This window comes from Eurosta solidaginis, chromosome 3 (assembly GCF_040869045.1).
Source record: "Eurosta solidaginis isolate ZX-2024a chromosome 3, ASM4086904v1, whole genome shotgun sequence".
Classification (NCBI taxonomy): domain Eukaryota; kingdom Metazoa; phylum Arthropoda; class Insecta; order Diptera; family Tephritidae; genus Eurosta; species Eurosta solidaginis.
The window spans coordinates 232,288,480-232,311,246 of NC_090321.1; the positions used below are offsets into that span (position 1 = coordinate 232,288,480).

General features: G+C 43.1%; 1 long non-coding RNA gene across 1 annotated transcript; it reads left to right on the plus strand.

Moving 5' to 3' along the window:
• Window positions 1-8,120: 8,120 nt before the first annotated feature.
• Window positions 8,121-14,108, plus strand: LOC137245226 (uncharacterized). The gene is made up of 3 exons (XR_010951270.1): window positions 8,121-10,572; window positions 10,667-10,897; window positions 13,811-14,108. It is a non-coding gene; the product is annotated as an uncharacterized lncRNA (long non-coding RNA).
• Window positions 14,109-22,767: the final 8,659 nt, after the last annotated feature.

The window sequence follows — 22,767 nt, forward strand, 5'->3', positions numbered from 1 at the left end:
ATACTATTAATCCCCAAATTTAAAAATGAAATACAACCCTGCACAAATTTGAGTGTTCTTGTTCGAATTTTCTATTTGATCAAATAATAAAATGTATGTTCAAATCCTCTCAATTTATATGTCAACTTCCAATACTTGCAATTAATCTTTATATACTTACAATACATGTACCAACACATAAAAAATATTCAAATTATACATATGTATCAACTGAAACGAACATTCTATGAAACGAAATGTCCATTCGCGGAAAAATTTCATAGAAGAGAACATAAAATTTCTTTAACACGCACACGGAAATCAAATTGAATAAATTGATCAATAACTTTTTATTTGGTTAGTTTTCTTTGTGGGCATTTTTGTCTACAGTTGTTGTGGCTTTATTTACTTAGTATCAGATTAGTGATGTGAGAATCACTTAGTGTCTCTAATATTCGTCACAATACAAACTGCTAGATTTTTCAATTCCGATGGTGTATTAGTTGTTGTATATAGACGTAATACCCTGCTTGCTTTGGTTAGCCATCGAGAATGTACAGTTGTTAACATCTGTTTCCAAAGGTGTTATAGAAAAAAACGTGAAGGTGTTATGGCTGTTACAGCAGAAAGTCGTGAAAAACAACCACGAATGGAGAGCAAAAAAGATTTTAAAAAATAATAACATAACATCGAAATCGGACTTAGATATATGTTGTCTTCAGCAATTCTTCTTAGAATCATCTGTAGATTACATTTTTGCTATACTCCTGATGGAAAAAATCCATCCATACAATTTGACCCGCTCTAATATATACGTAAAAATATTGTTATATAGTTTTGTTCTTGACAATGCAATCCATGTTTACCTGCTCGTCTCGATCATTTGCAGCAGCTGCTACTAAAAATTCAGGTGTGCTGCTAGAAACGAAACAAATGAATCGCTATGTGAGTAGCCATAAAAGCATGCTTTGTAAAAATACTTACTCATAGTTTATACGTATATATGTAATTTTTTGTAAATGCAAGTGAAAGGTGAGTGCATTTGTATTTGTGAAACCATCGGATTCAACGAGCAACGTTCAACGTTTTACGGCTGTTCTTCATACCATGGTATCAGGCGACTACGAGATAGAAGTATTTACAGATTAACGTACATACCCAAAAAAGGCTGTTAGTATTTTTAGCAATGGGGCTGCGTCGAAAACGGATCTACGTTATAAAATAACTCCGTCCTCTTGGCAAATATTAGAAGCTTTCTAGGATATATATATGCTAATTGCCGCTTCTAGATCTGACAGCTGTATCACTCCTAATAGCTTGAATCTTAGACTGCCAAGCGCAGGGCACGAGCACAAAACGTGCTCTATGGTTTCCTCCCCCAACCCGCGCTTCTTACATCTGCCATCACTGATCAAGCCTAATTTAAATGCTAGAAGGTAGTGTCCCGCCGGAATACCCGTCATGAGTCTACAGTCCCCTCGTTTTAATGATCGGAGTAACTTTGTTTGTATAACGCTGTAAGATCTATACATGATCTTCGACATTTTGCAGGCCACACTTGGTTCCGCCCCTTTTTTGTTTGGTAGATCATATACAACTCTCGCCTTACTTAGATCTCGCTTAATCTGATTGGGACGTACACGGTACAAGCTTTGAACGATATGCCCTGATTAGTAAGCTCATCCGATTTTTCATTTCATCCATTCCCATAGCCCAGAGACCCAATATAGATGTTTTTTGGACACCCTAACACTGTTTTAGATGTTGTGTTATGAGATATTACTTAAGATATGTAGTTTCCCCCGGAGTTTCTACCGCTGTATATGGTAGACCCTAACTTCCATTAAATTGGAACCATCGGTGTACGCTTGTATAGTCCCGTCTGCAATTTGAGTGCCAAACTTCAACGTCGATTGTGGCTCTAAGAGGCCCATCGGATCGCAGGTGCGGAGTGAGGTAGTTCGATATTTGATGACGCTATACTACCATGGCCGTATAGTCAGCGCTCAAGCTTCCCGGAGGTTTTGAGTCTCATTGCAGTTGTTACCGCTATGTTCTTCGCCACCAGATCTAGAGGTGAAATTTACAGAAAAGCATATGCTGCAGCCGTCGGCTTTGTTTTCAAGGCTTCTTCTAAGCATTGATAGCCTGCTTACCAAAATCGGACTTCAAAGTTTAGGACAGGCTTTACAATCGCTATAAGTATCCACAAAGTGAGAGGGCGATAGACCCGAAGTACATCCCTGCATTCTTTTACATAATGAACGGCATCGTGGCCTTCTTCATTCCCTACTCGATGTTGTGCTTCCACGACCACTTGCTGTCTAAAATGATTTCAAAAGACAAGGCTTCTCCTGTAGGGTCACCCCTCCGAGCTTAGGCCTAGTTCAATTCGGGACCTTATATCTCCCAGTAAACAAGACCATACCCGTCTTCTCCACGTTTGCGCTGAACCCAACATATGGTGCACAGGAACCCGACTAATCAAACAGATAATTGAACCTCATCTGTGAACGCCATACGAATTGGCCTGGGCAGTTGGTTGTTGACAGCAGAGCGTTAACAGCAGAAAAAATAATACCCCGCCCTGCGGCGTACCCCTGTCCTACAATTTTGTGGACTCATATACCCCCACTGCGAAGTAATCTTCCTGCAATTAAGCACGTAGCCGATCCATCTCACGCCTTAGAAGATGCACTGGAAATAATACTCAAGGGAAATGCGATGAAGTCAACACCTATACTATAATCTAAAAGCATATACCATTCATCATCCTCATTACGGGAAGAACGGAAAAGTCAGAAATTACACCGTTGATTCAAGGCCTCTACCCACGGTTCAGAGAAAGGCGTCCGCCGTCTCATGAAAATGCTTCGCTATCTCATCTTTCTAAAGGCAGGAAGGACAGTAAAGCCAACACTTGTACTTCTGATTCAAATCCTCAAAACTGTTAGGTAAGTAAACAGACACAACTTATTGTCAGTTGAAGATTCGACACCAATGCGGACTAGTTAATCAGCGTTTTAGACGCCTTTAACCAAAGGTATGTGTTATGCAGGTATTTTCTAGCCCCCAATAAGCAGGAACACCGCTGGAACCGAAACGACTACTACAGTGCATAGATACATTAATTTTTTAGGCGGTCAGCCGGTCGTCGGGACTGACCATTCCGATATTTGGGATAGGACAGTACTAAGCGGTGAAGTTTCTTTACCTCTATAAAATCAATACCACTCTGCTTCTTTTTCCTAGCATATCTTTAACATTTCGAGGGCCACGTGAGGTTTACGGTACATCATCATCATTGGACGCTTAACCGCACAAGCGATTTTGCCTGTTACGTAACAAATCACGCCAGGTATTCTGTTTCGCCATAGCTGACGGCAATTATGAGAACAAAGGGAGGCAAAGTCTTATTCCACCTGCTTCTCCCAGCCCTTTCCTGCGGTATCGACTGAAATACTTTCTTGGACTGAGCGTCTTCATCCATTCAACATAACGTAGCTACCGAAGTCTTTGGGATTTTATTGGCTGCACTATCTTCATATGTGCGCAAAGCTCATACAGATCATAATCAGGAGGTATAATCTTCTTCGATAGTTGCCGTCGGCATCACTGAAAGGAGCATAAATCTTCCGGAGAACTTTACTCTTGAATTCTCCATGAGCCATCTCATCTTCCCTCGACACAGTCCATGATTCTCAATTTATAGATGATTTTTGTTTGCCGAGAGAGGAGTTTACTTACTTTTCAATTGCCTACTCTGACGAAAGTAGCACTTGTTGACAACACTTGTCTGATTTCTATGCTGGCATTGTTTTCGCTGTTAATGCTGGTTCGAATTCAAATCTATCAACAGTGACGTGGCTTCCAAGGATGACAGCGAATACTTCGTACTGTCCACATTCACCGCAAGACCAACTTTGTTTGATTCTTAATCTAATCCCGAGAAGGCAGAACTCGGCGTGTTTGTTAAGGCCAATATGATCAATATCATCAGCATAAGCAGAAATTGTACGCTCTTATAATAAATTGTACCATGACGGTTTAGTTCTGCTGGTAGAATTACCTTCTATTATATCAGATCATATCATTGTCTGCAGCCGCGTTTGTTTTCGAAGGACTCGGCCTAATCCTTCCCAATCCTTACGTAGCTGGTGATCGGAAGATAATCTTATACAGTTATATATCGACGCTGTATATCTCAGTGAGCATTGAAACCTTATATGACGGAGTAGCTTTATTCATTATCAGCATGATACAAAAAATGTAGGTAGTTCCATTTAGTGTGACGTTAGCCATTTGACTTTTGCGGGGACAATGACAATTTCACCAAAAACAAGCTGCCAGATTGAAAAATGTAACGAATTTTTCTAATTTTGATGTATTTCATATTTCCGAATACGACTAAATTACTTTCAAAGTTATTTTAAATAAAAGAGAAAAAAATTAGTCCTGGAAATATTTTAATACGAAATATCTGCTTAGAAAAGGAAGTTCTTAATAAGTTTTTCGAACTCCCGAAAATTGTTTTGGTGGAAGAAACATGGATCGGAGTATGCAAAGCAAGTCAATATAGCCTTCTTAAGTGGCCGTATGTTTGCTCAGGACATTTTGACAAAACATACACGTTTGTCAATTGCTCAAAGGAGGTCGTTATTTAACGGACACCGCAATTTCTTGATAAATTGGCTACAAGTCTACATTTTTCATTTTTTTTTATTTATTATATAATTCAAGCGTTACGCTTTATACTATGTTCAAACACACACAAAATTGGCAATTTATACTATTTGGGCAATTTATTACGCAATTTGTCATATAATAAATTGTAATAATAAATTGCCAATTTAAAAAAAATTTCGTAATAAATTGTTTCAAACTGCAAATGCAACATTGTAAAGTGTATTTATTGAGTATATTTTAACGTCAGTTACGCATGGCTGAACTATGTGGTTGGCTCATCTCATCAGCTGATTTTATGTCTTTCTTTTCACTGGAGTAGGGATTGTCAAAAGAAGATGGCAAACTCAAAATGAAACCAAAACATTGAACACATTTTCTTACAACACACAAAAATTTCAAAGTTTTATTTTTCATTCCATTTCATTCGCCTAATAATGTGCGTGTTCATTTTGACAGTCTGAACAAAGGTATGTTCTTGCTGTAGAGATGAGCCAACCAGCTATCAAATTACGATTAAATAAAATAAATGTAAGGCACGATAACCTCCGAAGAGATCTAAGGCCGAGCTTCTCTTCCAATTTGCGTCGTGCTCCTCTTGATTTTTCCCTACAAATTGGCCGGACGGGACCTACATGTTTTATGCCGACTCCGAACGGCATCTGCAAGGCAGATAAGTTTTCACTGAGAGCTTTTCATGGCAGAAATACAATCGGAGCGCTTGCCAGACACTGCCGAGGGGCGACCCCGCTTAGAAAAAATTTCTTCTAATTGAAAAATCTTATTTCTAAAATTTTGATGTTGCTTTGCCCGGGAGTTGAACCCAGGGCATACGGTGTGATAGGCGGAGCACGCTACCATCACACCACGGTGGCCGCCATCAAATTACGATTGTGTAAGCTAAATCGAGTTGTATGAACAGCACTCAATTCAAATCGAAATTTCCTCAATTTATTTTTCTGTTTGAACATAGTATTAGGAGGGATTTGTTAAACCATTTTTTAGGGAGAACATTACCCTGTAGCGATTGTGAATTTATACAAGTGGCGAATGTTTGAAAAAAACGTTCACAATAGTAAACAGCTTGCATCACCTGTTTAAGCGCTGTTCGATTACTTAAATCATTTGCTCAATACTGTTTTTCAACCATTTTTGTAGACGACTGGTACATTGCGCTACTCACATATTTTAAAATGTTTGCTTAACTGGATGCTCATATTTTCTCTATTAACTAGATTTTAAAAATCAATATTAATTTGTAGTCTCATTTTCTGTAGACTCATGTAAAAGAAATTTTGTTTGAAACATGAATGGGCAATTCATGGCACATTAATTTATTAAACGCGAGCGAAAAAACAAACCTTTCTTCCATTCTCTGGACATTCGCGACATCCGTTCTCCCTGTCTGCGATTATTTCAGAGGTAGGTATGGCAATGGAGGAATAGAAAGATTTTTCACTTGTATGAATTCACAATGCCTGTAGCTCTGCAGGTTAGCCACTAGTTATGAGAGTGTTTTTGCCCGTTCTACCAGGGGTCACTTTGGGGCAGCCCCGCATATACATATTCTGTGCCCTATTAGCATTGACATATATGCGGAGACTTTGGATGTACACTTTTTCTCAACATGCCTTGAGAAATATTCACTTTAGGGGCATGATAATATGGTCATGCTAGAACAACAGGATTTTTCGTGAATTTTTTTTTGTCTAGGGATCAAGCTGCCATAAAGATATGAGTCTTTAACCAATGTATGAGTCATTATCCACTATTTTTTAATAAAATTACATGTTTTACTGAATTCTCAATCGATATATGCACATAAATCGTGCTAAAACATATCATTATTGTCTCAGATGACCATTGCGTTTTCATCCTAAAGGAAATTTCTACCTCGAAAACCACAATTTCGCCTTAAACAGTAACGGTATGGCAACGCTTCTGGCAAAACAACAAACATTATGAAACTTCAAAAATCCCCAAATACGTCAAAAAATTTTGAGTGGAACTACCTTCTATTTTGTATCATGATTATCAGGACATACGAGTTGATAATGACTAACTGAGCAAACTTTTAAATTTTTTGGTGGGTTTGTCCTACTACATCAAAGTCGGTTTTTTCATAAGAGCGCTCGATCTCCAACTATTTGTTTTTTATTTGACTGCCTTGTTGTATGTAGTTATGTATGTTGGTATACAGAGAGACATATTTTTATAAATGTGAGCGAAGGTAAATACATAAGTACTATATACATTTAAGTATGTTTTTGTGTAAGTTAAAAACGCTTTTAGTTCAAATCAAGTTGCCTGCGTACGTGTTGCCACATAGCACGGAACTCGGACTTGTGACGGACCATCTGTTGCTGTTTATTTGAATTCTTAGTTAAATTCCGTTTGGCGTCTCCATTGACTCGGCAATTATTTTTTCTGCCTAAAGTTTTTTATTGCATTGGGATTTATTCTGCTAAATAATCATGGTCGAACATAAAAGGCGGAAAAACGGGCCGGTGACCGTGCTAACATATTTTGGCGATCTTGCCGTTGCTTTAACATTCCCTGAAAGAGTGTTATGCTGATCCACTGGATTTGAAGAGCCAACAGAGCGAGTAGAGAGACTGGTAGAGAGTTACAGCAGTCTTTCTACTAGAGAAGAAAATGTACTACTTTCAACTTGCGTATGTAATGATGTCGAGAGACAATGTGAGGGCTCTTGGAGTGTTCGAGAAAAAGCGAAAGAGGTGTTGAGATAAGCTATATTAGCTTAACGCAGATATGAAGAAAGTTCAACGAATAAAAGCAAAGTATTTCTAATTATAACTTCATCTGAAAGCAGAGAAAGGGGAAACCTCCGCCGAGTTGGAAGAGACAGCTGGAGGAAGACTTGATCTCCTTTGGTGCACTCAATTGGTGTTAGCTATCTCGAAATAAGGATGACTGCCGTGACATGTTACACAACGGCCGAAATAACCGAAGTAGTTAAGCACAAATTAATGATGATTATTCCCCTTGGCCAGTAGCTTTGTGGGATCAAGGACAGTATAGGTCCTGGGATATAGCACTATACCTGACAATTGTCGCGCGGACCCCCAACTGTGCATGGGTATAACTGTAGCGAGTGTAGATGGCTCTTGGGAATACGGACTATGCCTGACCATCTGTGAACAGCTGTTCTATAGATGGGCCTCGAGTCCGCTAAGCAAACTCTGAACGGACACTGTCTCTAGCAGCGTAGTCGGATCCTTTTGGACGGAAGAGGTTAGCAAGCGGTCTGCTTAAATTATTGTATTCACCAAGACTAATCTTTCCGCGGTGATTGTGGTTTTGGCGGATCTATGTTCAATTGGAGTCCGTGCGGTACGTCACAACATACTGGAAAACACTTCTTGCTACAGCTGTATAAAGTATGATGAGGTGGAATCATCGAGACACTTCATGCTTGACTGTTACCTCTGCGAAGACAGTCACCTTGTAGCGGTGCAGGGGCTTATGCCGATCGCATTTGATACTAATTGGTCAGATGGGAGCGGCGCAACCGCGCTCACCTGACAAATGTGGTCGAATGCTATCGGTAACCAGGAACTGTCACCTCCTAATCCAGGGTGTCATGCGTCACCGTGCCCATTGGACTGGTTTGCAGCCAGGAGGTTCACAACACCGGCTGTATTATAACGGCGCCTCTCCAACACCGGGCCACCTTGGGGAGTAATCATGGCCTTACCGCGTCAAGGGGCTCTGCCGCGGCGGACCAACCCAGTTCCCCATGTAAATAATTTGACAACAACGCTTGCCGCGTCAAGCACGTTGTCGTACGACAAAGATGGAAAACAAAGCAAATAAAAACAACAACAAAAAAACAAACAACAACAGTAACGCAACAAAGAAGACGGGCTCCAAGAAGAGCAGCGGGCAAAGCAGCAGCAGGCCACGCAGGTACTCCAGGAAATTCCTGGAGAGCCTCTCGAGAGAGGAGGCAATGCTCTTTATAGAGCATATGAGGGACGAGGAATCTCCCTCCACCAGCGCTGGAGTGCGCAGAGAACCGGCTCTTAAACCCGTAAACCCTAAGGGCACTACAGAAACCCAAGGTAATCAAAGCGGGCCACAAGAGCATAGCAAGCAAAAGACGACGAAACCCGCGATCCCCAGAGGCATCTCGGCCACTGGTGAGCAGCGCGGGCATATCAAAAAAGGGGAGCAGGAGGGGCAGGCGTCTAAAAACAAACCCGCGAACCATGGAGGGCCCAGTACCACCATAGAGCAGCGCGGGCCCCCCGAGGAAAGAGATGCCACAACTAAGTGTAGCACCGACGGTACTTCCACACAAATGAGGGAAAGTAGCAAAGATAACCATGGCAGGCCCTCTAGGGAGCCAAGTAAACATGGGCGCTCACCGTCGAAGCAGGATTCTGGAAGCAGCTCACAAGGCAGCTGCGATAGGTCCCAGAAAAGGAGCGACCTCGAGCGGAACCGGGAAGAGTGGAAGCGGCCTAACAGAAGGCATAACAGGGGCAGGCAACCTGCACTACCACCACCGGGCAGACCAGGATCGCTAACAGATAAATGGCGCCTGGGACTAAGTGGGTCTGGGACAAAATGGTATCTCCGATACCTTGAGGAGGGCCTGTCGCCCAGGGACGCAAGAGCCAGGGCAGATAAGCACAGGCATAAACCAGCCCACGAGCATAGTACAGCGACCGCCGAACGGAGAAACAAAGTCGGAGGTAAAGAACAGCCAGCGGCAGCTGGCCAGCATACACCCGCTCCCGCTGGGAAGCGTAGGATCGGGCAGATCACACCGGAGGAGACTCCCAGTTCAAAGAGGCAACGGGCCCATGCTCCGCAGAACACGACAGCCAGGCGCCGGGAGGATTTGACCAGGGCGACTGGGGGACCCGCTGAAGCAGCGCCAAGACAGCAGAGCTACTCGGACGCCCTCAGGGGTACCCGAGTGGCTGTGCTGCCCAGGAACTACCCGGCGGATGCCCTAAGTCAAGAGGACCTGACAAATCTCCAGGAGCTAATTATGGATGGAGTGTTCAGGGGGTGTGGGCATGCTCTAGTATTTTGCGGGGTGTACTTCCGAGCAGGGCTCCTCCTTGTTGATTGCGAGGACGAGAAAACCGCAAGATGGCTCGAGGAAGTAGTGCCAACACTTGAGGGATGGACGGGGGCACAATTATGCACAAGGCGCGGGGATGACATACCGCCCACGCATAACGTGACAATGTTCCTCCCCAGAAGTGCGGACCGCCCCAGAGAATTTGCGTTACGGCTCCTCGCTAATCAGAACGAGGGCCTTAAGACGCAGAGGTGGCGCGTTATTAACAGCAGCGCGGAAGAAACGGGCCTACGTCTAGACGTAGGCATAGATGAAGAATCCTACCAGCTCACACGTAGGAATGGATTCAAGCTGCATTACAGGTACGGCTTGATCCATGTAAGACCCTGGAGGCAGAAGCTACCAGGGAATAGTGAGCGGCAGGAAGACAAGGCGGTAGAGGACGCCGACATAGATAAGATGTCGGACGAAGACATGTCGGACGCGAGCACCGACACCATCAAGGCTCGTGAGACTACAAACTCTTCTACCGCAGCGAGTAATATCGAAGAGGTCGCGGAACAAGCGGACCAACAAATACCCACCACACAGGAGCTCATTGAGGGCTTGGACCTCCAAGAGCTGGCACTGGACAAGCGGGATGATAGCGAAAGCGGGCTGTCGGATTACGACGACCCGATGAGGCCGGCCGGGCCAAAATGACCGGCATAAGCATGCAGATAGCCCAGATCAACCTCCACCACGCCATTGCAGCTTCGGCTGTACTGGCGAGGAGGTTTGCCTTGGATGATCTGGGCATAGCCCTCATACAGGAACCTTGGGCATACAAGGGACAGGTGAGGGGCCTTAATGTAAGTAACAGTAGAGTAATTTGGGATCTCTCCCAGCAGAGACCTAGAGCATGTGTAATGCTTAAAGCAGATATTAACTATTTTTGCATTACAGAGTTTTTAAGTCGAGATCTGGTGGCGGTACAAATAAATGCGAAAGTCAACGGGGAGGACTCCAGCATTGTGCTAGCCGCAGCCTACTTCCCGGGGGACGACAACATGGTCCCCCCAGATAACGTACAGAAGCTGGTGGCTCACTGCAGAAGAGCGAAACTTCCTCTTATTATAGGAAGCGATGCAAACTCCCACAATACGGAATGGGGCAGCAGTGATACCAACCAAAGGGGTGAGTGTTTGCTAGAATATATAGCCAGCAATGATTTAAGTATATACAACGTCGGGAGTAAACCGACGTTTGTTACGAGAGCTAGGGCAGAAGTCCTTGATATAACGCTCGGCAACAACCTAACTGAGAATATGATCTCGAGATGGAGGGTCTCAGAAGAACCCTCCCTCTCGGACCACAGAATCATAAGGTTTGAGCTGGGCGCCGTATCGGGGCAAAGCAACCCCAGAAGAAATCCCAGGAAAACAGACTGGGACAGCTACAAAAGTATTATAGAAGCTAACATAGATAGCCTTAAGAGTAAAGGCAGAAGTACCAATTGTACCCAGTTGGAGAGTAGGGTGGAAAGGGCAAATCAAATAATGATAGACGCCTATAACTCCAGTTGCCGTGTCTCCTTGATTAAGGGTAAAAAGGCGACCCCCTGGTGGTCTTATGACCTGACGCTGCTTAGGAGAAAAGTCAGGAAACTCTTTAACGAGGCAAGGAGAACCGGCAACTGGGAGGAATACACCCAAAATCTAACTAAGTACAATAAGGAGATAAGAAAAGCAAAAATGGAAAGTTTTAGGAATTTCTGTGAGGGAATTTCCAGCACGCCTGCAGCGGCAAGGCTACACAAGGCCCTAGCCAAAGAGCAGAGACAGACAGACCTAGCAATTAGGCTCCCAGACGGTACCTATACCGAAACGGTGGAAGAGCGAGCTAAGGCCTTGCTGCAAGCGCATTTTCCTGAGGCCTCCCCGCAAGTACCGGAACCTGTGTTCCCCAGAGTTAAACCAACCCCATCAGACTGGCAACTAGCCAACTCCCTCTTTTGTGAGGCCAGAGTCAGATGGGCAGTGGAATCTTTTGAGAAATACAAATCTCCGGGGGTGGATGGCATCTACCCGGCGCTAATGCAGCAAGGGACACAGATCATCCCACATCTCGCCAGAATCATGAGAGATAGCCTGGCACTGGGATATATACCCATGATGTGGAGAAGAGCAAGAGTGGTATTTATACCAAAAGTAGGTAAAAAGGACTATTCACAAGCAAAGTCCTTCAGACCAATAAGTCTAACCTCCTTTGTCTTGAAGGCAATGGAAAAGATAATAGACCAAGAAATCAGGTCGAACGCCCTCAAGAGCTGGCCCTTACATTATAGCCAGCATGCCTACAGAGCGGGTAGGTCCACGGACACAGCTCTGTACCAGTTAACGTCTGAAATACAGAGGGCGTTCGAAACAGGGGAAACAGTGCTTTGCGCTTTCCTTGATATTGAGGGTGCCTTTGACAACACATCTCACGAAAGCGTAAACATAGCACTGCAGAGAAGAGGAGTTCAGTTGCCTATCCAGAGATGGATTGACAGTCTACTCCGTACAAGAATCGCTGAAGCTCAAGTAGGCAGCAGCGCAGTTAAGGTTATTACCACGAGAGGGTGCCCCCAGGGAGGTGTCCTGTCACCCCTTTTGTGGAGCCTAGTAGTGGATGAACTCCTGCAAAGGCTATCAGACAGTGGCATAAGATGCCAAGGATATGCTGACGACATCGTCATAATTGCGAGGGGTAAATTCGAGAGTACGCTCTGTGACATAATACAAAGAGCATTGAACATTACAAGGGAGTGGTGCGCCAATGTGGGCCTTAACATCAACCCATCTAAGACTACCATCATCCCCTTCACCAGAAGAAGGGTCCTACCAGCCCTGAGAGCAATAACAATAGATGGCGTGGAACTAGAATATGGAACCGCAGTGAAATACTTGGGGATCATTTTTGACACCAAGCTCTTATGGAGACAACACTTCGACTCCATGAAGACTAGGGCCACGAGGTCCATCATGGTATGCAAACGTCTAGCAGGCAAATCATGGGGCTGTAGCCCACACGTGCTAAGATGGATGTATACCATGATAGTAAAACCTATGATAACATATGGCTCAATAGCCTGGGCATCGAGAACAACTCGGGCGACGACGAGGCAAGCACTGTCAAAACTTCAGCGACTGGCATGTGTGTGCATCACGGGAGCTATGCGCACATGCCCCACAACAGCGCTGGAGGCTATCCTCGATCTGACCCCGCTGCATATATCGATAGAGCAATCAGCCAAGCGAGCCCTCCTTAATATCGTTAAGGAGGGCTCGGGCAAAGGTAAAGTCATATCGTCCCGGAACATAGAGGAATTGAGAGAGAAGATCCCAATCTCTCAACTCCCGAGGGATGATATCCTCAGGCACATAGTATATGAGAAAAGATATAAAGTAGAACTGGGAGACAAGGGTACGTGGGAAGAAAGCAGAATTGAGAGCATTCAGCAGCTAAACAGTATAGTATGGTATACCGATGGCTCGAAGACCCCAGAGGGGATTGGATCTGGAGTCTTTGGACCCAGAGCCAAAATATCAATACCCCTGGGAGCATACCCGAGCATTTTTCAAGCAGAGGTATTTGCCATAAGCCAGTGCGCGGACCTGAACCTTCAGCGAAAATACTCCAATGAGAAAATTGCCATACTCAGTGACAGCCAGGCCGCCCTCAAGGCCATCTCAGCATTTGAAATAAAATCAGCGCTAGTCCTTGAGTGTGTGGAAAAGCTGAACCAACTAGGAGCACACAATGAATTACTGTTGGCCTGGGTTCCAGGCCACAGGGGAGTCGAGGGAAACGAGCAGGCGGACAGCCTGGCCAGAGAGGCAGCAACGGTACGACCTATTGGTCCTGAGCCGTTCCTGCCAGTGGGCCCGCAGGAAATTAGGGGGCATCTATTGGCAGAAGAAAAGGAAAAGAGGGAAGAACACTGGCGTAATATGCCAGGCCTAAGACAATCTAAGCTACTGTTAGGGGGTTATTGCACAACTCGATACAGGGCATTTATAGGCCTCTCGAAAAACAACCTAAGAACTCTAACAGCAATTCTTACAGGACACTGCAGACTGAACAGCCACATGCAAAAGCTGGGTATAATATCAAACAACACATGCCGATTTTGTGACAGATCAGCGGAGACGGCGGACCATGTCCTCCTGGAGTGCGATGCAATCTCAAGACGTAGAGCTAAGTTTATGGGCTCACCATGGCCAGAGCATACTCACATCAAATCCCTCAAGCCAGGTGAACTGCTAGGGTTCATCAGAGATGTCGGCTTGGATGAGGTGTTGTGAAGCAGATGAGGGCACAATAGACCAATGGTCGCAGTGCGATCCTCAAATAACTATCTATCTATCTATCTATACGGACTATGCCTGACCATCTGTGAACAGCTGTTCTATAGATGGGCCTCGAGTCCGCTAAGCAAACTCTGAACGGACACTGTCTCTAGCAGCGTAGTCGGATCCTTTTGGACGGAAGAGGTTAGCAAGCGGTCTGCTTAAATTATTGTATTCACCAAGACTAATCTTTCCGCGGTGATTGTGGTTTTGGCGGATCTATGTTCAATTGGAGTCCGTGCGGTACGTCACAACATACTGGAAAACACTTCTTGCTACAGCTGTATAAAGTATGATGAGGTGGAATCATCGAGACACTTCATGCTTGACTGTCCAGATTTTGTTAGAACTAGGCTAAAGTAAAGCTCACTGGGTTCTCCCAAGGACTTATCCAAGACTGAGACCGCTTTTATTAGAAACTATATCGTTGCCATGCAACGGTTCTGTAAATAGCTAAAGCTTATGTCATCGTTGTTGTTGTTGTTGTAGCGATAAGGTTACTCCCCGAAGGCTTTGGGGAGTGTTGTCGATGTGATGGTCCTTTGCCGCATACAGATCCGGTGCGCTCCGGTAACACATCACCATTAAGGTACTAGCCCGATCATCCCGGGAACGATTTATATGGCTACATTAAACTTTCAGGCCATTCCTCCCTACCCCACCCCCAAGTTCCATAAGGAGCTTGGGTTCGCCAGAGCCTTGTCTGTTAATGAAACGGGAATCGCCGCTCGAAGGTGAGGTTGACAATTGGGTTGGAGAAGCTATATATTGCGCTACACAACCCCTTGAATCCGCTTACGTCATCGTTATCTTATGTGGTATCACAGCGGGTCTTCATCTTGTTCAAATGCGCTTTCCCTGCCCGTGCTGGCTACCACTCAACTTGACCTAGCATAACCGAACCCATTATAAGCCGGTATTTAAACAAGGTTCCTGTATATTCGGCTGGTCAGCTTTTAAGTGCAACCAAAAACTACGCATCCGGTTGAATGTTTTGATGTAGAGGAAAATCTATCTCCTTGACGTGTAGGTGTGGAGTTCCGCTAGCTGCCACAATTTATGCATTCAAACGATTCTATTGCAGCTTTGAATGGATGTGTGTATGAATATGAATGCAAGCTTATGATATTTTATTCCAGGTTCACACTATTGCAATTATACTAACCAATACACACAGCCATATAAATTCCAACAGCCATAATAACAGCGTCAACGCCAACGCCAACTTGCTGCTCATCGTCGTCTTACGATGTGGTAGTGCTGCTGAGGGCGCCCATTACAGCAACTGGTTGGGGCAACAGAAACCAGTATTTTGTATTTGCTATGCTTCGAATTTGTTTGCTTTAATTTTCTTATCTTTCTTTGGTTTCTTTAACACCATTTTCGTACGTTACTTTTTGTTCTTTGTTTCTTTGTTTCTTCTTACGACTTTAATTCCCCCTAGTCGACTTTCTTTTCTCTTCCAACATTTGCCATGAAATGGCCTTTGGTTTTATGCGAGTTGTCGGTACGTGCTGACCGTTTTTATAGTTGTGATAATGGTTTCTTTGGATAATGGTTACGATTGCTTTTTTTTTGGGTCTGATCAACTCAATACTTTTTTTGTTTCATCTACTCTGTGTGTGTAGTTTTAAGTTGCCATTTTTTGAGTTTGTATGTAATATCTTTCTTTTGTGTGTCCAGGCGATTTTAATGGATATGTCACGCACGTACCTACTTTGATGTAAATTTTTGTATAAAGCACGTTTCGGCGTTATACTACCTGTTGCTACTCCTGCTGTTGCAGCAAGAAAGTTGAGCGCATGCGCACAGCCTTTACATATTTACAACACCATTTCGTATTGCTCTGTCAATTTGATTATATTTATGTTAATGTGTGCGTATGTCTTCTATGGGCAAGTTGGTGACTGGTCCAATTTGTAAATGACCGTTAAATTTTTGGTTAAAAAACAGGGACCAAATATAACGGTTCTTTCGAAATTTGTGCCAACAACAACCACTGTCATCCCAAAGAATCAACTGGTAGGTGCGTGCACTCTCCCCCGTATGTTGTCTCATGGAATGAATGACACTACATTAGTGTGTCTTATTACGGTGCCTTTCAGATACATGACGCCCTTTAGTTGTTGTTGTTGTAGCAGTGCTTCACCCCATTCAATAGGTGCGGCCGATCACAAATTGTCATCAATATCCTCTAACGGGAGTACAAGGAAACTTGCTGTTTCAACAGGGGTGGACCATAATGAGAGGGGTGTTAGAGGCGTTGGTTCCATATTACAATTGATGTTGCGTTTCTAAATTGCATCGATGCCTGCCGACCACCCAGATATTTTGCGGTCCACCTTTTAAGACTTGGTAGAAGGGTAGACCCTTCCAGGTCTTGCAGTAACGTGCCGTGGTTGAGTAGTGTTCTATGGTGGTGGTTTTGATTTAAACCGAAATTTATCTGGGTGTTAATGGCATTTAGCGCGGTGGTTGTGCTATGAAGTTTTCTGAAGCCATGCTGATGAGAGGATAGTTGCAAACTTGCTTTGAAACAGGGGAGCAAAATGGCTTCAAGTGTCTTGACTACTGGCGATAGGAGAGATATCGGGCGATATGAATTTCCTATGTTAGCTAGTTTCCCAGGCTTTAGTAGCGGGATCACCTTGGCCATTTCTATTTTTCGGGAATGACAAAGGTGGAAAGAGAGAGATTGAAGACATGTGCTAAATATTTGAAACCCTCTTTCCCTAGGCTTTTAAGCATTGGCATGGCTATGCTGTTTGGGCCCACTGCTTTGGATGGTTTAGCATGACCGATGGTGGTGATGGTAATTGGAGACGCGCTGAATTTATGTTTATGTGCGTGTCTGTTGGCCCTCCGTCTAACTTTGTCGACCGTAAGATGCATTATATATTGTCGGCAAAAAGCGCTCGCGCCTTTTTCGCATCCGACAGTATTTTATCTCCAAAGGCGATGGAAATTTTGTCATTTGACCCTTTAGCTGTAATAAGTCTTACTGAGATATAAGGAACTATGTCGCTGAACTACTTTCCCCTATGCCCTAGGGTACTGCTATAAATATGGCCACTACAATTGAATTAAAAGCTATCATCGAGTACTGTCAGTTGAGTTCTACCATGGATCCTGTGTTGTGACAAAAATTCTCATCACAAAGTGTGGGGAAATACGAACATCAACAATAGGGGGGATTGCCTCATTCAGTTTAATACTAATATGTAATCATATAAGCATTATTAACCAGGAAAATTACCCACTATTGTAAATGCTATGAGGGGAGAAGTTCTGGATCTTTCTCTTTGTAGCCATAATAATATGACCACTGTCCCTAACTCGCATGTCTCAGGGTAGGAGTCAATGTCACACCATAAACACATTGAATTCGACATTGGCCACTTTCCTGAGCACAGGTTAGCTTTCACAAATCCTGGAAAAACAAACTGGGACCTCTGCCGCGTTATCATTGAGGAAGCCGGATATGACTCACAGCGACTCATAACCACGGCACATGAGCCCAAGGAGGAAGCTGAACAGACATTGAAACCGCTATCAATGAGAATTGCTCCCAAGGAAAGATACGTATACAACGTGATGTGCCTCGGTGAACAAAAGGCTTGCACAGCTGGGATGATAAGCTATGACTTTGTTTAATAAAGTAAAGCTACGGGCGATTGGGATACGTACAAAATCGCTGTAAAATCATGCAAGAGAGATCTTAGAGGACAAATGACCGTCCAACAGCGGTGCGATTTCGAAAAGCCCTCTATAGCGGTCACAGCAATTGACACTCTGAAAAGGACGGGGGCTGCAGCCGGAAGAGAAATGTAAGTAAGCTCTTACCTAAAACTTACTTTCAGGACTGTAGAGCAGGCTACAGCCGGGAATAAACCATATAGCCCCAGCCTTCTCTTACTTATAAAAGGCATCTGTACTTCTATATAGCTTCTTTCAGTGACTGAAAACGAATGGATTTGACACAGAAGGTGCTCATGAAACAAACAGCTCATGCTTACTCCACTCGGCACTCGGCTATACCACCTGCTTACTGGGAACAATCTTCTACACAATGTTGTAGCCGAGCAGTGAGGCACACTTTTTTTCTCACCGTCTCTGTGGAAACCAGCGGCTTCCAGCGAGCCCGTGAAAGCCGAAGGTACATTGAGAAAAGCCGTGCTATTCGGAAAAAACGACGCTGTCTGTGTGCAGGCGAAGTTCAGCGATTGCCAGGAAACGAAGGTCCACCTGCAGAGCTGTTCAAATACAGAGGCGAAGAGTTGGCAACCCCTATTCAAAATGTGGTCGGTTTTTCCAGAATCGCGATAACGGAATCGACTTTCATCCTCTTTTTGCAGATGCCATATTAGCAACAATTCCAACAAGAGCTACTTTGGACTAAGTAGGCAATTGTTACGTAAATTCCTCGCTTGACTAACAAAAATCATGCTCTGTAAGTCGGTCATCGTACCTGTCTTGATGTATGACTCGGAAAATCTCTGCGGAAAATGTATGGCCCTGTCTGTGAGACTAACGTTGTGTATAGAAGCAAGTTTAATTATAGGCTATATGTGCTCTGAAATTATTTCTGTCGACACCCGTATTTGGAAGCAGTTGCAGGGAAAGACAGTCATTTAGTTGGGAGGGACAAGTGGAGGAAGACTTTATCTACCTTGGTGTTGTGGTTGTTTTAACGATGAAGACATTACCCGAAGGTTTGGGGGAGTGTTATCGGTGTTGATGGTGCTTTGTCGGTAATCGATCGCGTAGGTTTCGGTAAATAGAATCATTAAGGTGCCAACCCAATCATGTACGGAACGATTTGATATGACCACGTTGAACCTTCTATGTCATCCCACTTACAACCTCTAGTTCCGTGAGGAACTTGAAGCCACCATTGCCATATTATACATTAATATTTTTAACATGTTTCGCCTCGGTTAGGTGAGGTTGACAATTGGGTGGCACAAGCTGTTAAGCTTTATATATTTGTATTTCTCTTAAAAATCCCTTGTTCTCTGTTGGTGCTCTTAATGGGTGTTAGTTATCATGAAACAGGGTTACTGGCGCTACCTGTTACGCAACGGTCAAAATCGTTTAGACGGTCAAGCGCCAATGGATGTGGACGAAAGTACTATCTGGAAGACTGAAACCCAAAGTCAGCAAACTGATCGGCCCTTATCAGTGAGTCCTTAGGTTGGGTAAGTCTCTAGAGGCTTCTACTCCTTGTGAGGAGGCTCCTACTACTTGTGAAGATCAATTGTTTCAAACTTACGTCACCTATACCTACAGAGGATAGACTGGTATCTTTGGTGGAATTCGGCCAGCTCCGCCTAAAGAGCTCGCTGGGCGTCAACAAAACCTAAAAAGAAAAAAAATATTATTAAACAAGTAAGGAAGGATAAGTTCGGGTGTAACCGAACATTACATACTCTGTTGAGAGCTATGGAGACAAAATAAGGTAAAATCACCATGTAGGAAAATGAACCTAGGGTAACCCTGGAATGTGTTTGTATGACATGGGTTTCAAATGGAAGGTATTAAAGAGTATTTTAAAGGATATGGCCATAGTTCTATAGATGGACGCCATTTAGGGATATCGCCATAAAGGTGGACCAGGCCTGACTCTAGAATTTGTTTGTACGATATGGGAATCAAACGAAAGGTGTTAATGAGTATTTTAAAAGGGAGTGGGCCTTAGCTCTATTGGTGGACGCCTTTTCGAGATATCGCCATAAAGGTGGACCAGGGGTGACTAGAATTTGTTTCTACGATACGGGTATAAAATGAAAGGTGTTAATGAGTATTTTAAAAGGAGTGGGCCATAGTTCTATAGGTGGACGTCATTTAAGGATATCGCCATAAAGGTGGACCAGGGCTGACTCTAGGATTTTTTTTGTACGATATGGGAATCAAACGAAAGGTGTTAATGAGTATTTTAAAAGGGAGTGGGCCTTAGTTCTATAGGTGGACGCCTTTTCGAGATATCGCCATAAAGGTGGACCAGGGGTGACTCTAGAATTTGTTTCTACGATATGGGAATCAAACGAAGGGTGTTAATGAGTATTTTAAAAGGGAGTGGGCCTTAGTTCTATTGGTGGACGCCTTTTCGAGATATCGCCATAAAGGTGGACCAGGGGTGACTCTAGAATTTGTTTCTACGATATGGGTATAAAATGAAAGGTGTTAATGAGTATTTTAAAAGGGAGTGGGCCTTAGTTCTATTGGTGGACGCCTTTTCGAGATATCACCATAAAGGTGGACCAGGGGTGACTATAGAATTTGTTTCTACGATATGGGTATAAAATGAAAGGTGTTAATGAGTATTTTAAAAGGGAGTGGGCCTTAGTTCTATTGGTGGACGCCTTTTCGAGATATTGCCATAAAGGTGGACCAGGGGTGACTCTAGAATTTGTTTCTACGATATGGGAATCAAACGAAAGGTGTTAATGAGTATTTTAAAAGGGAGTGAACCTTAGTTCTATTGGTGGACGCCTTTTCGAGATATCGACATATAGGTGGACCAGGGGTGACTCTAGAATTTCTTCGTATGATATGGGTATCAAAAGAAAGGTGTTAATGAGTATTTTAAAAGGGAGTGGGCCTTAGTTCTATTGGTGGACGCCTTTTCGAGATATCGCCATAAAGGTGGACCAGGGGTGACTCTAGAAATCAAAGGAAAGGTGTTAATGAGTATTTTAAAAGGGTTCTATAGGTGGACGCCTTTTCGAGATATCGCCATAAAGGTGGACTGGGGGTGACTCTATAATGTGTTTTTACGATATGGGTATGAAATTAAAGGTATTAATGAGGGTTTTAAAGGAGTGGTGGTAGTTGTATATGTGAAGGCGTTTTCGAGATATCGACCAAAATGTGGACCAGGGTGACCCAGAACATCATCTGTCGCGTACCGCTAATTTATTTATATATGTAATACCACGGACAGTATTCCAGCACAGATTCCAAGGGCCTTTGATTTCGCCTTGCAGAACTTTTTCATTTACAAAGTTTTTTTCTAAAGTTACATTTTGCGTCAATAAAGCAATCCAATTACTACGTTTCATCCCTTTTTTCGTATTTGGTATAGATTTATGGCTTTTTTTCATTTTTCGTAATTTTCGATATCGAAAAAGTGGGCGTGATCATAGTCGGATTTCGGCCATTTTTTATACCAATACAAAGTGAGTTCAGATAAGTACGTGAACTGAGTTTAGTAAAGATATATCGATTTTTGCTCAATTTATCGTGTTAACGGCCGAGCGGAAGGACAGACGGTTAACTGCGTATAAAAACTGGGCGTGGCTTCAACCGACTTCGCCCATTTTCACAGAAAATAGTTATCGTCTTTGAATCTAAACCCCTACCAAATTTCACAAGGATTGGTACATTTTTGTTCGACTTATGGCATTAAAGGTATCCTAGACAAATTAAATGAAAAAGGGCGGAGCCACGCCCATTTTGAAATTTTCTTTTATTTTTGTATTTTGTTGCACCATATCTTTACTGGAGTTGAATGTTGACAAAATTTATTTATACTGTAAAGTTATTAAATTTTTTTGTTGAAATTTGACATTAAAAACATTTTTTTTAAGTGAGCGTGGTCGTTCTCCGATTTTGCTAATTTATATTAAACATATATACAGTAATAGGAGTAACGTTCCTGCCAAATTTCATCATGATATCTTCAACCACTGCCAAATTACAGCTAGCAAAACTTTTAAATTACCTTCTTTTAAAAGTGGGCGGTGCCACGCCCATTATCCAAAACTTTACTAATTTTCTATTCTGCGTCATAAGTTCAACTAACCTACCAAGTTGCATCGCTTTATTCGTCTTTGGTAATGAATTATCGCACTTTTTGTGTTTTTCGAAATTTTCGATATAAAAAGTGGGCGTGGTTATGGTCCGATTTCGTTCATTTTAAATAGCGATCTGATACGAGTGCCCAGGAACCTACTTACCAAATTTCATCAAGATATCTCCAAATTTACTGAAGTTATCGTGTTAACGGAAGGACGGACGGACATGGCTCAATCAAATTTTTTTTCGATACTGATGATTTTGATATATGGAAGTCTATATCTATCTCGATTCCTTTATACCTGTACAACCAACCGTTATCCAATCAAAGTTAATATACTCTGTGAGCTCTGCTCAACTGAGTATAAAAATGCATTCAAGCCCCAGTATAAGTAGGGTACCCACTTACTACTTCCTAAGCACAAACCACTGTTGCGAATTCTTTCTTTTTTTTTGCAATTATGGTTGGTTTCCTGCTGTTGCTGCTTAGGAATTTTATTTTCGTTGAATTGTTTGTTGTTGTGCTACCTTTGATATTGTGTGTGCATTTTCTATATAATCATTTATGGAGCAGCTGACCTGAACTCTTGTTCCACTAATTTGTTTTTATTTGCTGCTCTTGTTTTGTTGTTGTTTCTTTTTCGTTTTAACATTTTGGGTTTTTGCTTTGATTTTGATTTCATCGGAAATTTATTTTATGGGTATGTGTTTACCTTAGCCGAGTTGGCAGCTGCATTTGAACATTTGCTCCATATTGGCAATCAAACATACACAAACACATACAAGCGTAAACCTTTGTTAATTATTGGACATGAGTGTTGCGCAAATCCAAGATTTGAAAAACCGGTTCTGTCGATAACGAAACGGCTCCGGCTT